Source organism: Cygnus olor, chromosome 5, assembly GCF_009769625.2.
Source record: "Cygnus olor isolate bCygOlo1 chromosome 5, bCygOlo1.pri.v2, whole genome shotgun sequence".
NCBI lineage: Eukaryota > Metazoa > Chordata > Aves > Anseriformes > Anatidae > Cygnus > Cygnus olor.
The window spans coordinates 15,228,529-15,248,005 of record NC_049173.1 but is presented as its reverse complement, the minus strand read 5'-3'; the positions used below and the strand labels follow the sequence as shown (position 1 = coordinate 15,248,005).

Genomic DNA, 19,477 nt, shown 5'->3' with positions numbered 1-19,477 from the left:
CTAGAGGCGCGGAATGTTTGGTGATTATATTGAGGTTTTCAGAAATTTTGATGCTACTTTTAGCTGGGTCACCATAGGTGTTTTCTAAGATGAGGAGCTCAGCTAAAAGAGTTGAAATGGGAGGCCAGTTTCCCAGATGTTGTAATTTGAAGCTTACTCTGAGTTTTCCTAGGTTATTAATAGAAGTCTAAATATATGGTATGCCAGCAGACTCAGGCCTGATGTAACTGAGTGGTGGGTGGCTCCAGATAAACTGGAAAATCCTCAAGTTGGAACAGAGATTTCTGAAATACTTTCCTTTGGATTTGGTACTTACATAGCTCTGTTTCTTTCCCTGAAGGAAACTTTGGGACTCACTATATGGAAAAATTATAGAAAGTTTGAATGCTAAAAGATGTAAAGTTGATAACTGAGGGCTCTGTGGACTGGAATGTGCACTGTGTCTATCAGCATGGTCAAACAAAAATGTATTATATGTACCTCAAATTCTTAAGTCACCAAGACTAATTTCATTCAACTTTCTTATTTTTGTGTTAAGATTGTCATTGATACTCCTCCTAGACGTGGTGGAGAGAGAGGTATTTGATTGATTCTGATAGTGCCTATGAATTGAAACTGGAAGAGCTTATCATTCAGTGATTAGTTTCATTGTAAATTAAATTGTGAAATCATATATATATATATATATATATATATATATTTTTTTTTTTTTTTTTTTTTTACAATTATTCTAATTGCAAAATGCATCCTACCCCAATGCACCTTGGTCTTTAGTCAAGCTCAAGCCTGACCTTGTACATGAGGTACCCTTAAAATGAGAAGTGAGAGGGATTTACTAACAGGATGAGACACCCATTCCCTGCAGCACTGAGTGCTGGAGGGCATACTTGGGGTTGGATAGTGGAGAGGAGCAGTGCTTCTGCAGCTCTTGTGTTCCATCATGGCCATATGTCAGACCTGATGACCAGAGTGCTCCTTGCCAGTAAGCACAACAAAACATCTGTTCATCCCCTGGCTGAAATCAGCTGATAGTCAGGCATGGTGGAGTGAATCATGATGAAAGTCAGACATGTACACACAGGTACAACAAACAAACAAGTAATTGAAAAGTTTTAAAACAATCGTTTGGCTGAGTACAGCTTAAGTTATAAAGCTTCAAATTCTTTTGAAGGGAATTAAAGTTGGGAAGGGAAAAAATATCAAATTACCAGTAAGAGGAATGATTATGTTGATACCTTGTTGAGCTTCCAAGCATACCCTGTGGGATCTTGATGTTTACAGAGCACTGATTAAGCTCTTTCTCAGCTAGGTACTTAGGTACTCAAAAATAATAATAATAAAAGTAAATAAAAATCAACACAACTATCTTCCCTGAGCCAAAGCTTCTCAGTGCTTGCTAAACAGCACAGATGGAGAAATTTCTGGGATGGGACTTGAACTGAGGAGGCTAAAGAGATGGAGGACAGGAGTGGGGGAAGTCTTGATCACTTAAGAGGTCTGTGTCAATACTTGTTCTTTTGATTAAATCATAGAATATCCTGTACTGAAAAGGAACTAGCAAGAATCATCAGGTCCAACTTCTTGCTCCACACAGAACCACCCAAAAATCAGACCACATGTCTGAGAGACGTGTCCAAATGCTTCTTGAACTCCAACAGGCTTGGTGCCATGACCACTACCTTGGGGAGCCTGTTCCAGTGCCTGACCACCTCCTCTATGAAGAACTTTTCCTGATATCCAGCCTGATACAATACCATAGGCTAATATTCTGCAACATTTCCTTCAACTTCTCTTCCTTTCTGTGTATAATCTAGGCCATGGATTCATATTTTTGTGATCTGAATACCATAAAGACCTTGTGGTATACGATTAAATAGCTCTAATTTCTGCTAGGCACAAAGACGCTTGTTTTGCACAGCTTTAAAGTCACTCCTGGAAGCATGGCAATATGCATACCTTCCCTTTTCAGGTAAATGCATACTGGATGCCTATAAGAACTCTGTCAGTGTTACAAGTGACCCTGAGCAGCTGGTAAGGGAGTTTTTGGCAGAATCTCTGTTCAACCTTTGTGGGTCTTTGTGGCTCTCAGTCCAGATGGAATCTGCAAAACATTCAGTTGCCAAACTCAAATAAGCCTTTAGTAAGCATGCATAAACCAGGACTTTTCTAGGTTTGGAAACAGTGAAAACTGTTTTTCCTGAAAACAGGAAAACTCAATCCCCTTCCAAAATCAAGCTGTTTCTTAAAAGCAAGAAGATTATTATTATTACTTTTTTTTTTTTTTTTGAACAAGCAGAACTTCCAAGTGTGTCACCTTCAAGGAATGTAGTTGGTGGTTTTTTGTTTATTTCTTACTTGTGCTCTTTCTATCTCTCTGTCTTTGAACATGGGCAACAAACAGCCATATGATTTTTCTGAGAACTTGCCAAAATTCAGGCTAAGGCAGAGATTCACTGGGGAAATTTCAGTGGCCCAAACAGATGCACAAAGTGGGCTCTGTGAAGGGATGTATGAGATACAGGCAGCACAACAAGTACTGCTTATACTGCATTGATATCGCCTCTGAAGATTAATGGATCATCTATTATAATATTTACACAAATTAAGTAAGCAGCCCTCTGCAAGATGTGAGCTCATGTCCATGAAATGGGGCTTTTAGGACTTTCCTATATGTGCAGCCACTGCTGGAAACCTCGTGCCCTGCATAAATGGTAGGTTCTCCCATTGGGATCTTCCAAACCAATCCTGATCTTTTAAAAATGTACAAGCTGTAAAAGCAGATGGGAAAACCCCTAAAGGTCTGATCTTTAGCAGATCCTGAGGCAGTTGGTATTCGTAAATATTTTATGTATCTCAGTGCACTGACACAGACTAGACCGCCATGTGCCATTCTGGCTGTGAAAGCTAGTTGTGTGATGTAGTTGGGCTGTCATCTTGGGTTAGGAAGATGGGCATTCCTGTGCCATGATAGTTGGATTGCTCCCATGGGTGGGCAGGACCCAATGCAGAAGAGCCGTTCTGGGCTTGGGATGGGATCTGGGCAGCCAAAAGAGAGGCTTTATTGTGTGTCTTCTGAGATGCAACCATGTTTGTATGTGTGGTAATATACCTAGCGGGTCTGTGACCAGACCCCACAGTTGGATGCCCCAGTGTAAGAGGATTTGTGAGCACCAGTGATGGTAAGGAAGTTTTGGAGACATGGTGAAGATCTTCTGTTAGGCTGGAGTGGGAGTCTTCTGGGCATATTGCCTTGAAGACAAGATACACACTCGGTCTGAACGTGCACTATGGGATTCAGCATAGTCAAAATCTGAGATTTCTCAGCATCTCTGCAGGGATGTGTGCTTACAAATAAGGAATAGGGAGACCTTGTCTCTGAATTGTGGCTATTATCCCTTCTCTGTCATAAAACCCATTTATTGAAGCAAAATATACACGTTATAAATGTCTTCTGTGGCAGTATTGCTTACCTTTTATTTTTCTTCTGTGTGTACAATTGTACCAATTTCCTGTACTCATGGGACAGTGGTCTGCCTGAAAATTACCTGGCTGCTCAGGAGAGCCGGTCAGACTGTCTGATGTAGAAATAACACTGCTGCCTAGAAGGAAGGGGTATGCCTTGCTAATCTATATAATTACCAAATCTAGATTTCATCAGAAATATCAAGTAGCAAGCTAAGCAGAGTTCTGCCTCCATGATCACTAAGTACAAATCCAAGCAGCCACCAGCCTGTGTGTGCTGGTGTAGGAACCCCAGGCTTTCCTGGCGGTGCTGTGTGCTTGGGAGCCCTTCTCCAGTGATTCCCAAGGCTGCTCTTGCAGATCTGTGCCCTCCAGTCTCTAAGCATATCTTAAGGGCCTCCCTCACATTCTGTACAGACAGAGGCTCAATGTGATCCATGTCCACTAACATCAATAGGAGCACTCCAAAATCATTTACCCATTGATTCCTCACCCCACTCACTTATTCAGTTTAAATTCTTCTAGAGTTATTTTCTTATTTATTTTTATTAACCTAAAACCAGATCAGACTTTATCTACAGTTTGGTTGCTTTCAGGTTAGTATTGGCACCTGAATGTAAACAATCTCATGTGTCCTGGGGGCAGGTTTGTGGTATATGTCACCCTGCTAAGCAATCTCCAACAAGACTTGAAATTTTAAAAAGGCAAATGTAACTGGAAGCAAATATCAGCCTAATTATTTGTGATAACATCTGTCATGTATTTAAGGCAAGCCCCTGGAATAAGACAACGGTTTGACTTTTTTTTTTTCCCTCCCTTTTTTCTTCCTTTTCTCATACTGTTCTTTTGATATTCTTGACCCCTGTGGTCAGAATCAATGAAGACGTTGGAATTCCATGAAAAACACTGAAAGAAATGTGTAGTTAAAATTTCCTGTCATCACTGAGATTCTTCTCCAGGTTGACTTTTTCCTTTAGGCTGATATAGTTCAGGTTTTATGGTAAATCTCACCTGGATGGGTTCATATCCATGCACGCATCAAAGCATCAGCCTGAAGTGGTATTTTTTTGGAAGCCTTTTATAATGAAAAGGAGGCCATGCAGTTTTATTGCCACTACCCATTGAAGCATGGATCCATCAGAGCTTTTTATCGGGAGTTTACAAGTGCAGCGTTACAAATGAGTTTGCTGGCAGGAAGCTGACCCCTCGCTGTGGAAAGCAGAAACTAGTTGTATAATTCAAAACACTGACGTCTGGCCTGCTGGGATTTCCACCTGAAAAAAAGGCTGTCTGAAAAGGGCTCGAAGCAGATAGCAGTGGTACATGCAGAACGACAAACCCTGCCTGGCAAGCAAAGCTCGGTAAACACTCACTTCATCAGAGCATCCAGACCTCCGCGTCATGCTTGGAAGTTTTACCTAATAAGCTCCGCTTTTCAGCAAGGACTTGCTAATCATTTAAAAGTCAGCATAGATCACTTGCCATCTGGGATGGGAACTGGCATAGCCACATCTGCATAATGGTCTGCCAGCGCTGATAAGCCTTGCTCAAAATCAGGGCTTTGGTAGCTCAGCAGAGCACTGTAGGGCTGCAGTGGTCCAGACCTTCGCTGCCTCAGAAATGAGTAGTAGCTGGGGCAGAGAAGTTTGAAAAGGTCAAAATGAAATGTGTCAACTCTTAAAAGGGTTGTCCTTTATTTTTAAAGCAAGGCATTTGAGAAGATAAATCGGATTTTAAGGTTCTAGGGATGTTACTAAAATTATCCTTTTGGCGGGGAAAATTTGGGGTTGAAAAACATCCGCCAGCTCTGGTGTAGAATTGTAAGAAAGGGAAATATGGGAATTGAAGGGAAACTGGAACAGCAAATGTATTTCAGGGACACAGTGAAGACACAAGAAAAGGAAAAAAATAAAACCAGGCAAAGTGAAAACAGTAGCATAATGTGGGGACTAGCTTTTAGGATTAATAGATGTAAACTGAGGGAAAAGGCTTCACAAATTATATTTTTCACCCACTTTTTGCTGACATAAAGGGCTACAATGTACAGGAAAATTGAGAGGACCACCTTCACGGGTGGTAGAGCCAACATGTAAGCCTATCTGCTTGCAGGGCACATACCAGTGAGATACATGGAATTGGGGGAAAGCTTTTTATCTTAGAGCCAGAAAATGTTCTTCTAATATCCAGGCCTCAGTTTTTCAAGGTTTCATAACAAATAATCAAAATTGAATGAAGTTTTTGGCTGGGAGTTGGCTAGTAATTTCTAAGAAAAGATGATGGAATAGTCTGGTGCTCCTGACCTTTTCCATGTGCCACCATGCCTAGGCTCTGAATAAACTGCTGCACCAGCAAGCCTTGGCACAGTAGCTCCTGTCTGCTTACAGCCAACCCATGGATAAAGGTTTGCTGGACCTTTGTTGTGCAGGGCTGTTGGGCTGCAGTGCAATGACAGGTGTTGATGATTAGCATCCGAAATAAAACTTTGATGTTGTTTCCTCACTGAAAAAGGGCATGTGAGTCTGGGAGAAGTATGACAGCATCAAGTTATAATTATTTCTTTCCACGAGTAAGTTGCTTCATTCTATTTTTCCCCCTTTTTTTGTAAAAACTATCCTGAGCCAGCATTTTTCTAGGGCTTTTAAAGGCAGATGGGTATTCTAAAAGAACAGCAAGAAAATGAGAAGGAATATAAAACTTGCTTTAAAATGTGTATTTGTTGTTAATGTCTTCCAAAGATGATTCTTATTTTTGTCCACATTCAGAGACCTCTGGGCAAAGTGTATTTGTCTGCATGTCTCTACACCTCTATGTGCTAAACAGTACGTGTGATGCAAGCCCAAGTGTGGCACACCACTGACTGAATAGCAATGTCTATATAATTCTCCTTGCACATGAGGCAGGGATTTCTCATTTCATACATCAGTAGAAGCTTGCTGCTGTAAATCTGTGAATACAGATAACCAAATCCTGACTAATGTGCGTTAGTACAGAGAACTTGGGTGTTGTCAAGTTTTGCTTTCAAAAGTTCCTTCATGGACCAGGCTGTGTGAGGTGCCAAGCATTTCTAGCCTGTGTATTCATGATGGGAGCACCTTTGGATGCAGGCAAGGTGCTTGCTCAAACCAGCTGTCATGTTGCTGTTTGTAGATGGACAGCAGCCCCCAGAGCCTCTGCGGCAGTTCTGCCTTCAACAAGGATTCTGGGTTGGGAATTGAGCAAGGAATTTGCTTTTGTTAATTATATAAACTGGATCCTCATTAGCATTGCTTCAAGATTTACAGAATCTAATCTTGCAGGAAACAAAAGCAGCTCTTATTCACAGTTCAGTTTAGACCACACCATGTGCTGTAGAAGTGGCCAACACAGATCATCTACTCCTTCCCCAACTCCTGGAGTCTGGTGATGCTTTACATCATTAAAGCTGCATTAAATTGCACACTTCTATTCTGATCCTGGCATTTCTCATGGGCAGGTGGCATTTGACAGGTTTTCTGTTTCTAGTAGCAAATACCTATATACGTTTTGGTATTGTCAGCTGAGATGTTCCAGGACAAGGAGTTTTGTCTGCTGCTTGGAAGAAGTCACAAAGTTTATATCCTGTTTTGCAGGTTAGATAAGGGTTACGGGCAGCCTGATATTCTAAGTGTTCTCAATTCAAATGAAGTGTTTTTTTTGTTTGTTTGTTTTCCATAGTGAAAGCTCCAGACTTTAAGCTGTGTCTCTATCAGACCTTCGCCTGCCACTGCTCGAGACCAAGGGCTCCCCTCATTTCTTTCTAGCTTTCTCTGACTTCAGCACCACCAAACCTGCCACAGTCTAGCTTTCCAATAGCTCTCTTCTGGGGCAGTGACTGCTTCCCAGCCATGGCATTATAGCCATAGTACTACAGCTTTTCTTGTAAGCATCCTTTAACTATTCCTCTCTCTTTCGGCAAAGGCTTCTCTTTTGTCTCCTAGTTCTGTATAATTTAGTTTGCCACACTGATTTCACTTATTTGAGCTGTCTCTCCTCTGAAACATCACTGTGTTTCTCTCCTAACAGCCCAGCTACGCATTTGTCAGCTTATCTCATACTTACCAGGATTTCCATTCAGGTACTTCTGGCTTATGATAAACAGGGAGTAAGGGAGGAGTAAGAAGTGATTTATTCATGCTGCAGGATGTGTGGTTGGACCCTTCTGGGATATATTTAGCAAGATCATTGATTGCTTTCTGCCTGAGGAGGCAGGGTGATCATTCGCCTCGAGGTGTGCAGTGCATCCCTTTCCATGGGTCAGCCATAAAGACCCTGTGGGAAGGAGCCATGGAAGGGACTTCTGTCTTCTACTGGGAACTAGTAAATAAGATTGTGCCCTAGCAAATAGTTGGGGCTGGTAGGACTGCAATATTTTCCTTTTCTGTTCATTCCTGAGATTCTTTAACCGCTTCTGAGAACTAATAATAGTTACTTAAATTTACACAACCATACAGAGGTATCTTCTGTTCCGTGCCTCCTGCATATTGTATCATTGCGTAGGAGAGCACTGACATTTTCATCCCCTCTGTATAATCACAAGATTAAATGACAGCTTGATCTTGGAGCTTTCTGTATTTTGAAGGGTCATATAAATGTACTTAAGAAACCAGCAACGATGTTGTATTTGATTACCAGTCAAAATGGATCTCAACTAATGAAAATGGATGCTTTTAAACAAATTCTTTTTTTTTTCCAACATTATGAGAACACTTTTTTTTCTTTTAGTGCACTTGAAATTTCCAGTCCATCCTTCTTCTCTTATCATATGAAAGTAAGCTGTTTTGATTACTTAGGTCTTTCTAAAAATGTCAAGTTATTTTCTTAATTTAAAATGGGAGATGCAGCACTGGGGACATTTGTGAACAGGAATCCAGAGAATTACACATTTCTCCCAAAGCTTGCATCCACTATGTCATTTTGGATGAAGCATCCTGTGCTTCAGTTTCCCCTATCTATAATCAGAGTTAATATTTACCTTAATAGGAAACTTTAACTTCAAAATCTCAAATCACTATTATGTTATTGCTTAGTGTAAAACAAGATAATACACTTAAGAGGACTCGTGCATGGAAGAGTTTGTGAACAGACTGTTCACATTGTTCAAATGAAACACTTTTAAATATATATCTACTTTTAAACACACGTTAAAATATATATCTACTATATATAGTATAGTATATATATAAAAATATATACACGTTAAAATAGATATCTACTTTTCCTACTAGTGTGGTAGAATGCAAAGGTATCTGCAGGGTCAGAGTTTTATAATGAAAATTACACTGAAATTAAAACAACTTTACAGTTTACATTATGGCTAGAAAGTTTTCACTCTGCTATGTATGACATGGCTTAGAAGGACACCAGATGCTGAATGCTTGTTAAAAGTTAAGTGACTAAAGGGAATGGTAAGAGGAATGCATTGTTATTACTTGGAAAAGAGCCATCAGCTCACACGATGCCTTGCAATTAGCAAAAAAGCCAAACTCCTGCCCTTGAGATAATGCGAGGCGGGACATCAGTTCAAACACAAAGAAGAGAGATGACTTCTATCAGGAAGGTGGGCAGAGGGCTGTTTTTCAACAGAACTGAGCTTTAAAGATTTCAGGAAAAGGCAAGATGTGTCTGAGGGATAAAAAAAAATGCAATGGGCTTTGATTGTACAAAGTTTAATTTGAGTTAGTCATTGGGAGAGACCTTCAAATGCAAGGACAGTGAAGTAGGTGGCTGAGCACAGCAGTCCCCATCTTTGGTGAGCTTCAGGTACAGAACAGACAAACTGGTGTTTGTTTTAATTTAAAAGCTGTATTACATCCTGTCCTTGTGTGTGCTTGGCAACCTCTTGAGGGATTTGCCTGCCAATTTTGTTTTTTTTTTTTTTATGATCTTATAAAATGCGAGTCCTTGCTTCATATATGTTTCTTTAGGCTTTAGTCCTCTCTGATTCTATGAAGATTTTGTACTAGTTTTCTTTACACTGCTAGAGACAGCTTTCAGATATGTGCACTTAGTGAAATTTCAGTTTGACGGTATCATCAGTGCTCAGTGGAGTTTTAAACACTGTCTGACCACCAAAAAACCCACTTCACTGAAGTGAGTGATACTTGGCTTTAGATATACAATGTAGGGCTGCTTTAGTGAAGATTCACATTTTTATATCACAAAAAAAGAATATTTTAGTGTGATGCCGTATGGTATGTGACTGATAGAGACAAGGAGAACAGTAACTCTTCCCTGGCACAAACTACTCTGTTCTGTCAGATTTTATTGTGTACAACAGAGGGATTCCTGTGCAGCCACTGATGGATAAGAATTTCCTTTAGAGCTGTTGGCAAGTAACAACATTACTTGCAGCAACTTCACTCCAGCCTCACTGGAGCTTCAGCTGTTCCTGCCTCACCCAGGTTCCCATCCCTGCTAAACTTCATTATATGGAAGTTCTTATGTAAATGACGTGAACACAGTAAACAAGGCAACATGAGCTCAGTTTTAGGGCTAGTCCTATTTAACATCGTTATCAATGATCTGGATGTGGAACTGGAGTGTACCCTTACAAGTTTGCCTATGGTACTAAACTGGGAGGTGCTGCCAACTCTGGAGGGACGAGAGGCCTTGTGGAGGGACTGATGGGATAGATGGGGAGCACTGGCCGACTAGCAACAGCATGATATTCACTAGAGGAAAATGCTGGGTGCTGAACCTGTGACGTAGCAGTGCCAAACCCAGGCACAGAGTGGGGATGAGCGGCTGGAGAGCAGCTTTGCAGAAAGGTACCTGGGGGTGCTGGTGGGCAGCAGGCTCAGCACCAGCCAGCAGTGTGCCCTGGCAGCTGAGGGGGCAACCTGCATTTTGGGGTGTGTTAAACCCAGAGTACCAAGGTCCAAGAAGGTGATTCTCCTGCTATACTTAGTGTTGGTGCAGCCTTACCTTGACTATTGTGTGCGGTTCTGGGCTCTGCAACATAAAAAGGATGTTAAGGTCCTTGAAAGTGTCCTGGCCAGAGATATCCTGTGAGGAGAGGCTGAGGATACTTGGGCTGTCCGGTCTGGAGAAGACGAGGCCCAGAGGCGGCCTCATTGCTCCCCGCAGCTCCCCGAGGAGGTGAAGCGCAGAGGGAGGTGCCGCTCTCTGTTCCCAGCACCCGATGGCAGGTGGCAGGGAACAGCACAGAGCTGCGCCAGGGGAGGGTCAGACTGGGCATTAGGGAAAATGTGTTGACCATGAGCATGGTCAAACACTGGGACAACCTTCCTAGGGAGGTGGTTGGTGCCCTGTGCCTGTCAGTGTTCAAGAGGCATTTGGATAGTGCCCTCAATAATGTGCTTGAACTTGAAGTGGTCAGGCGGTTGGACTCTGTGATCTTTGGAGGTCTCTTCCAACTGAACCATTCTATTCTGTAGAATTAGTCTTTCTCTTTAACTTTGCCTTAGGTACAGATTTCCATCCCAAGATTGCTTCTGTATATAGAGTGAACAGCACATTACCATCATTACTCTGCATTTGCTTATCTCCTAATGCCAATGCCAGTTTAGACGGCCAGTTTATAAGTGGTGGTACTACTCTCTTTGGATACTGCTCACAGAACAACCAGGGAAACTGGGATATTTTAACCCTCTGCTTGGCATGTGCCTGAGTGCATGGGAGGACTCAGATCAGGATCATATGCTGACTTGTGCTGCACAGGATTAGTTGATGGCTTAATCTTTCATTCTTTTGCCTTAGTGTTTTTTTTTTATGTTTGTTTTAATGCTAAGATGTTGGATAAATAACATCTTTCAAACGTATTTTCCTATTAATAATAACATTTTGGGAGGCATGCCTTATTTCAGGGCTGATTTGGCATAATAGTTGAATAATAACTCCTGCAGAATACTGAGGAAGGAGGTCATTTTGGAAAAGGTTGCCATAAATAGTTGTGATGAGAAAAATGACATTAATGGGAGTTTACTAAATACTGTGGTTGAAGCAGTCACCTAATATTTGCATGAAACCATGATGAATCTCTTCTGTCAGGGCTATGCTAAGTTTACCTACCATTTAAAAGTTTTTCTCTGTATTATAACATTGCCACTTCCATCTGTTACAGGTCCTTTTTATTCATATCCTGTTTTACACTAGTGAAAGGCTGGTGTTTCTCTTTCTTTCTGTGTTGGGTAAAATGTGCTTTTTATTATTTATTTTTGACTAAATCTTGCTCTTACTCATATTTTAATTGTACTTAATTAATTTATCCCCAATTCTTAAGTTATTCTTCACTTTCTAAAAAAAGTTTTTTTCAGTGTGCATGTCTATTTCTAAAGCTCTATACATTGTGAAATACTCCCGGGTATTCTGGAATGGGACCTGCTGCATAGAAAATAAAGGTAGATATTCTTAGTTCACCACTTTCAATCCATGATGGGAATAATCCAATTCTGTTCACAATTACTACTTATTTCTTGCTTTAGGAACTCACCTGCATCATGCAATTAACTGGCAAAGTTGTTATATAATAAATGTATTCAAGGACAACTGTTCTAGAATACCTTCTCTGTATATGTTTTTATCGTGTGCTGGTGGGAGACATTCTGCAATAGCTATTGTGCTATGCACCCTTCTTCTCCTTTAATCTGGATTAACTCTCTCTCATATATCAGTCACAAGCGTGACCTGGATGTTGAGGCTGAATTCAGTTGGTTCCATTGATTTCAATGCTAGTTGATGCCTTTGAAATATCTTTACATAGTTTTAAATGCAAAAGGTATGGAAACAAGCCAAAATACTCAGTTTGGATAGTCTTCAGGTGTCTGACTTTTGAAATTCAAATGCAATTCAACAACCACATTTCAAAATTGCTCTTTCATTCCTCGTGAAGTGAAGCAGAACTCCCCAAGGTTCTCTGATCAAGACTTTAGCTATACAAATGAGCTATGTGCTAGAAAGCTAAATATCAACCCCGTGTCTTGGGCTTCCTCCCAGAACTCCTCTTATGACAAACCTCTTTGGGATTTCTTTAACGCAATAGCCCTGAATTGATGAAAGAGGAAAATCTAGGCATAATCTTGTTCCTTTATCTTGTCTAGCTCTCTAGCAGCTAGCTGTTATAGACACTTCCTTGACCCTTTTTCCATTTGGCCTTTGGTGTGCATTTGCAATTGTTTTGCCTTTACAAGTTGTGAGCACCTCAGTCTTCAAGGCAGTTTGATGATTGGTGGCCGTTTTGCTTCCATCTGTGCTGTGGACAGACAGAAATGTACATAAATACATATGCAACGATTCCATCTCTCCACTTTTTGTTATGCTCTTGTTCCATTGCACCACCTTGCTCAAAAACAACCAACCAATCAAGCCCTACTCAAACCAAAACCTAATAAAACAGTCAGAATGAAAGCATTTGTGCTTTCCCACTAAAGGAAGATGAAGAACCACCCAATCAAATCTCTGAGGGTTCTAAATCCCTAGTAAATGACAAAGGATTGTGATATGTATTAGAGGAACATAGCTCCAAATACTGTCCAGTTAATGCATGAAGGTGTACAGGGCTTAAGCCAAGTTCAGTATTATTGACAAGAATGACAAAGACAGCCTGATTTCAAAGCTGACATCTTGATTTAAAATCAACTTAAGCATGCTTAAGGCCCCTCTTGATAGTGCTGCCAGGAGGAAGGCATATCCTGGAGCTATTCGAAATGTCAGCCCTGTATACTTGGGTTGATTCAGCTGCCAAAACCTTGATGGCCACTTGGCAAATTGACATGATAGAAAACACAGGAAAGGATACAACCACAACTCAATTAAACCCACCAAATCTTTCCTGATATGGTTGTTGTCTTCCTTTGTGCTAATATAAAAAAGAATAGAACAACAACAACAAAAACTTCTGGCTTTTGTATTCACTAAACTACTGGTTCATCTGTAGCACTGGAAATAATCCAAGAAGGCACGGCAGTGGGACTTTTCTGTTCTCAGAAACAAATTATCCATGAAAAACTTCCAGACTACCTGTTTGTCTCCCTGCCTTGTTCTCCTCCCCCTTAGAAATTGCAAAGTTTTTATCATCTCTCAACAGTCATTGTGTAGAGGTCATTTTAATTTTTTCTCTTCCTCTTTCCTATGTTCTCTTCAATTTAGAAAGTTCCTCTGGTACAATTTGTACCTCTCAATTGCTTTCAGCCAGAATTAAACACACAGCTTTGTACTGCTAATTTGTCTGGTACAAACACCTCACGCACTTGTCAGAGGGAATTCACTCCTTTGTTAGCTGCATTTATAAAACCTGTCTTGACTCGTGCTGGAAGGTTTTGCTGGCCCTTTACCCTTCAGCAGAAAATGATGTGAAGTCCTGGTTGAAGCATTTTATCCTACACCAGAGGTTTATGCTTATCTGTGCATGCTGGAGAGCTGGAATGCTAGCACAAATCCTCACCCACAGAAAATGAAAAAAAAAATTTCAAAGTACAGCAGAGAGGGTATTTCTGAAGTTGCTTCTCAAAGTGCTCTCTTGTGCTCCACTGTGCTGTCTCAATCCTTGCAGAGGACTTGGCTCTATGCTCTTACACCACTGCTGTGTGTTTTGATAACCAGCTTGAAGTAGACCTCTAGACCTTCCATAACTGAAGTTAGGTTACTAGGGAATCCCATCCCTAACAGTTAAATATGCAGTTAGCTAAATAGCTAAGCTGTATTATCAGGCAATTTGGACTACATCTGCTCTTAAGCTCATACACTAAACAAATGCTATTACTCACTATAAAGTGAAGAAAGGGAACTAAGCTAGATGGGCCAGTTGCCTTGCCACTCTTTTGTAAATCTGTCATGTAAATATATTAAGATCTTAGGAAATCAAAATGTATACCTAGCCATGGGACGGGAAAGTGTGAAGTGACTTTCTGCACTCTGTTTTAGCCACAGAAATCCACCGCATGCATAACAAACTACTGGAGAACTAGCCACATGCTGAACTGTTTCACTGATTGATTTTGTTTCCTGTATCTTCTCTCTATGTGCTGGTGTGTGAAGAGTGGGACATAAACATCCTCATGTGATGTCTGCCCTTTTAAGGTAGTGAAATTCTAAGTGGGAGATGCTAACTCTAGAAGGAAATGAAACATTTACATAGCCACTCAGCTAGCTTTGACTTGGGGTGGAGGAGAAGTTCAGCTGTCTCCTTGTTTTCAAAATCTCTTGGATCAAGTTTGACTAGAATAGAACTCATGTTTTTGAGCTGACTTACACTCTTATAATGTTAGCATAATCTTGTTGATTTTACGCAGTCTGTCACTAGTGCGATTATAACTTGTGAGTGCTCAGTGCATTGCTGGAAGTTGTATTGTATCCAGTGTGAATTCTGGAAAAGGTAGTCTCTTAAAATATTGACGGGAAGTGGCCAACACTTACTTTCTACTTTTGCAGAAATTAAACATCAGAACTTTCAAAAAATCACAAATACTTTTATGTACTGACAGTCAGAAAGGACTGTTTGATTATCTAACGGTCATCTGAAGACAGTAATACAAATATCCCTGTTAAGCCAAAACACCTCAGTTGGCCTGAGCTGTTTCAGCAGACTAATCATTAGAAAAAACAATGTTACCACTGTGTCAGAAGCCCAGATAACGTCACAAAACAAGATGTTCTGAAATAATCTTGGCAAGAAAACAAGGGTGGAAAGTGGGAGGGAGGGTGGTGGTAGTGCTGTTCACCATGGTTCCTATGTAGCCCCAAATTTGATGACTGCAAAGGCAAAGAACATGTGAGCTGAATGTTAAGCCATAAATAAATAAAATTGAAAAATAATTCTCTTTATTGCAGCAGATTTCTGATATAGTCATGAATGATTGAGGAGTAATTGAAAGCCGGTGCAATCTGCTTGGCCATCTAACACAGACTGAGTTAGGCTGTTTCAGACAGTTCAAATAAATTTGTCTATGCAACTAAGCTATTGCCATGGAATACTAGTTCTCTCTTCAATTTATAGCTTAGTCTAAAAGTTATTCTGTCAAGCTCAGGATCCTGTGATGTAATGACATGACTCAAGCTGAACCTGAATTGGAGTGCACCTCAACTTCACTTGTTGCACAATGGGATGTTTGGGAATTGTCTTCTGAGACAACTTTCTCTGCCGCCTTTGTGAGATGGCAGCCATGCTCTGAGCAGAAAAATGGGTTGAGGGACCTCAAAAAAGATAAAGGACTTTTGTTAATTGTTTCTCAAATATATTTGCTGGTGTGCGTTAATGCATATTCACAGTCACCAAAAGATGAAATTGTGTTGATGAAAGAGATTTCAAAGAGTTTATTTTAAGGAGGTATGTTTCTTTGTTTATGTAGATGAAAGTTCACATTCGTGATCTGAAAGTGATTAATAATCTTATGCTAAAAACACATAAGAGAATAACAGAATGTTTTGTAGCAATGGTGTGCAAGCTCTAAGGAAAAGACTTGGTTATAACAAATGTAGCCCGTTAAGTATCTACTACATCTCTTGAACTTGTGTGACCTGTAGCCCCGTCATGATATACCTTCTTATGCCTTACTGCTTCAGTAGGAGATTGGTCTTATTGATCTGTTTCTGCCATGTACAGAAATAATATACAATAGTTGCTGTTCCCGTTTACTTTATGGTGATTCTAAGATCTTCAAATGGAGTGGCTATTTGCAAGGTTGTGAGTCCAGTCATTGGGTGCAAAGTTATATTTATGACAGTTATTTACTTACCAAGATCCACATTTAAGTCTAAACACTCTCTGCAATAAATATTTTCTCTGCATCAGTGATTTAACATGCCAATTATTTTAGAAGAATGAATGAAAAACAGACTTTTGGTCAGCTTAATCCCTGACTCATCATTGACTTCAGTAGCACTATGGTAGGGACCAATTTATCCTATTCAGTCCCACTGCATCCTTAGAGCCCTCACACAACTGCAGTTGTGTCTCTTCCTCCTGTAAGCCACAGAATAGCAGATAGAAATGTATCTTTAGTATTCTCAAGTAACTTATGTAAAGCCTTACCTTAAGGGATTGAAACCTATTAGGTATTTGCTACATGCCATTTTGCATGAAGGTGTAATCTTATTTTCTTGAGAGAAAAAAATTTTGCCTTCCCTCAGGCAAAATGACCAGTGCCCTTTAGCTGCATAAGCAGTCTTCTGTGCTCTTTCTGATGGTCTAGGAAGACTTATGGGGCATGGAAGAATCAGGGGAAGTGAAAAGACTCCACTCCTCTCCCTGCTTTTCTACCACATAGAAGCCAGGGAAGTCTAGCCAGCTCAGCGTCAGCAACAGGATATGATTAATCTGAAAGTGTTTCATCTCTCTCAATCAAGAAGCTTCTCCTATTGTTTCCTGGCTTCCACTTCTTCAATGCAGCCACTGAAATCCCCTATGACAGGGTTGTCTCTTCAAATAAGTATAATCTCATAAAGGCTGCTTTTCCAAATGAAATTGGATTAAGCGTAGATTTTTCAAGGGATACCCTTACTGACAGTCCCTCATACTACAACTGCTGCTTCAGTCTGGCTTGCCATAAAAGTAATTACACTTAATCTTGGAAGCTTGGAGGCTGGTGTCCTTATGGCTGGACTGATCTGTGGTGTTCAGTCAGGCTTGGGCAGCACTCACCTGGTCGCCTCTCATTTCAGCTTGCCGCCTTCTTCAGGATCCCATTTAAAATACATGGATGATTTGGTCTCTCATGCATTGCAGAGGGAAAATCAGTAGAGGGCTAAAGTCTGGTGGCCCCATTTTGGAGCACAGGAATGTGTTTGAGACTACAGTGAAGTGCAGGTAGTTGTGAACTTACAGGGATCAACTCTGGAGACAACAGGCCATGACTGCATTAGTGAGGTGCCTTGGGTAAAGCGTGCTCGGCACAGTCACACTGGTTTGGGTTGGTCAGAGTACATACAGAACAAGGTCATATTTACAGTGCAAAGGGAGACAGACCCATAACCATTGCAACACTTAGTTCTTGCAGTGCTGAGCTATAGTGCATCTACCACTTAGCTCCTCTGCAAAAAACTGAAAAGCACATTTCTATTTCACACTTCTTCAGAGATGCAACATCCACCAAAACCATCCCTTTTCTCATATGTAGGAACTTGATGTGCATTTCAAAGGCAAACATCAGTGTTACATCCCAGTGTTATTTATTTCCAAACTCCTTAAAGTTTTAATTGGAATGTACAATTACTCTAACTTACAGTGCACATTACTTTAATTCTTCTTCATTATGAATGTTATTAATATTGCATCAATTACACTGCTTATTCTAATAACAGCAACTATTGAAGTGGCAGGGCATCAATTATGCTGACTTACAACCAGTCACAACCATTAAGGTAACAATGTTAAATAGGTGGCCTTTTTAACAGGGTTATCTCACCATGCCACTCAGGAGCTGATGATCATCAATTGTCTTGTAAGCATAATTTCAGACAATTCTATCCGACAGAAAAGGATTTCTGAGTGCCTGAAAAGAGCTATTAAGTTATATCCTGCTAGAGGAGCCTAAATCTCTCCTTGCCTGGAGCAATGAGGCTAAAGCTGGACTTTGTGGATGTCCATAGATGCAAATTCAGGCTGTGGCTCAGAGTCAGAGCCTGGCTCCTTCCCTTTGATTAATTGCATTTTAGCACTGCTTTGCTGTCTTCTGTGGAAATACAAATTGACAGTGTTCACCCAAGATGTTTTCACAAGTTTTCTGTGAGTAAGAACCCTGACGTTTTTATATCAGCCTTGCTATTATTTTCCTAGTTCCTTAAATCCAAGTAGAAAAATGCCATGCTTAGTTGTGGATTTCAGATCCCTGCTATTGTACTAAAGAGCTGCTCTTGCTAATACCTATTTTCATACAACTTTGAAGTACATGCTACTAAAATGTTGCCTTTTTTTGCAGAGTTTATAGCTTCTATATTTTTATCTAAAGCCTCTTGATAATGAATAGCTTTTGGAAAATCCCAGTTCTTGAATGAAAAATTAAGGGTCTCAGTGTCCATATGTTAGAGTAAGAATGTAGCATGTAGAAGTCAGGGAAGAGAAGTGTGAAAAGAGGTTCTAGAGTATGATTTCTTTTTCTCAAACAAAATGCAAACAAAACAAAACTAGCCAAGCAAACAAAAAATAGAAGGCAAGTAAGAAACCTCAAAACTTTTTGGCAATGTTCTGGTTTATTCTGAGTCTGACCTGTGAATTTTGGGTGGGTTGGGTTAGTAGTGCCTCTCATGCAACTATTTTCATTTGCAGAAGTTGAGCTGAAACATAGCTCAAGTATTACATATAATATCCCATGTGAAATGAATCAGTCTTACTGCGCCTTTGTAGAGGTTAAGAGTAAAAACACTTACCAAAGCTACTTGCTGTTCCCTTAGAATGTTAAGGAATTACCCCACACCAGCAGAGCTACAGAACCTACTAAGGTCTTCTTCCTGGCCCGATGCGGTCATAAAAGACGTGGTGGGTTAAGCTGATGCACTTTGATTCACAATTAGTGTGCACATAAGATTACATGCATAGTCAGGTGCCAGCTCAACTGACAATTGGCAAGCCATTAAGTCATCACAATAGATTTCATTTGTAGATGGGGTGAATAAGATGTACTCAGAAGCACAGTAACCAAGGTTTGCTGATACATTAAGTAGCTGTTAGGAAGTGGTAACACGATTACTTGTGATCACTGTCTGTAATTGCAAACAGTAGAGTCTATCACCCCTGACCCTGTGTGCAACCTTGATCAGCAAAGGCAGCACTTTCTTTCCAAACAAACCAAACTTGCACTTATTTTTGCCTTAAAAATTTTTGTTTGTGATGCAGGAAATGAAGACAGCTCTAGCAGTACCATGCTTGGTCACATATGGTTTCGTTTGTTATTGCTGCTGCTATGAATTTTCATTGAGATCTCCAGGAAAATATATTACTTTCAAGTGCTACCTTTTAAAAGCTGCTTCAGAAATAAGAAACAAAATCGTCAGCAGCCTTTGCAAATGTTCAGTAGGAACTCAGGTCTTAGCTTCTTTCCGTAAA

General features: G+C 40.4%; 1 long non-coding RNA gene across 3 annotated transcripts in view; it reads left to right on the top strand.

The window, feature by feature from the left end:
* Nucleotides 1-19,477, top strand: part of LOC121071763 — a 162,125-nt gene that overhangs the window by 54,727 nt on the left and 87,921 nt on the right. The gene's annotated exons all lie outside the window — the stretch shown is intronic.